Genomic DNA, 1,061 nt, shown 5'->3' with positions numbered 1-1,061 from the left:
CTCGTCTTTATCCCCCATCTATGTTTGTGTATGTTACTCTCTTGTAACACCTCTAATCTTCGGCATTTATAATGTGTTGCAAGTGCCGTAAAACTCTTACGAAAAAAGAAGTATGGAGAACTGCACTAATTCTATTTAATTGATGACCCAAATTGTTTCAATAGAAATGTAAAAACATGTCGCTAGGACAGGCTACCCTGATGCTCACGTGAGGTAGACTTTGACCCCACCTCGTACGGACACTACATTGATTCGTATTAGTTTATTTTTAGTAAGATTTTTACGGCACTTGCAACACAATAAGGTCATATCAGTGCAGAGACACTTTCTTTTTGGGGGGTTTTCCTGGGGTTTTTTTTTAACACCCCGGTCAACACTATTTAGGTGTGGTAAAATGGTGTAGGTTTAACGCCCCTATCAAAACTATAAGGTTATTTAAGAGGCGGGACCTCCGAGTTTAACGTCCGTCTCCGAAGGGACCAAGCCAAATGAGAAATTCGTGTAAAGTGTCTTTTTCAAAGACACAACGAACCCGCAATCTCACATCTACAAGTCCGGTAACCTAACCACTAGGCCAACATAATAACCCAAACTGTGTTAATAGAAATGTAAAAACCTGTTGCTTTGTTCTTTTCCACAGGCGATCCTGGTGTTCACGTGGGTAGATTTTGACCCGACGTCGTACGGAGACTACACTTTCCCCCTGTGGGCAGACGGAGTCGGTATAGGGATCACTTTGTGCAGTGTGCTGGCCATACCTGCCGTGGCTGGGTATAGAGTGCTCGCAGAAATGTGGGGCAACGGAGGGGATGAGGGCGTGTTGGCGGTGAGTGTGTGTGTGTGTGTGTGTGTGTGTGTGTGTGTGTGTGTGTGTGTGTGTGTGTGTGTGTGAAAATGTGTGTCTGTGCTTGTTTGTACGTAAGCGTGTGCATATGAACATCTTTGCATGGACGTATGTATATATGTGTGTGTGTGGGGGGGGTATGTCTGTATGTGCATGTATACTTACATATTATGTGTTCGTGTGTGTGTGTGTGTGTATGTGTGTGTGTGGGGGGGAG

The sequence above is a fragment of the Aplysia californica genome, unplaced genomic scaffold (assembly GCF_000002075.1).
Source record: "Aplysia californica isolate F4 #8 unplaced genomic scaffold, AplCal3.0 scaffold01540, whole genome shotgun sequence".
Taxonomy (NCBI): Eukaryota; Metazoa; Mollusca; class Gastropoda; order Aplysiida; family Aplysiidae; genus Aplysia; species Aplysia californica.
The sequence above is the reverse complement of the archived record's forward strand: the minus strand, read 5'-3'. Positions refer to the sequence as shown.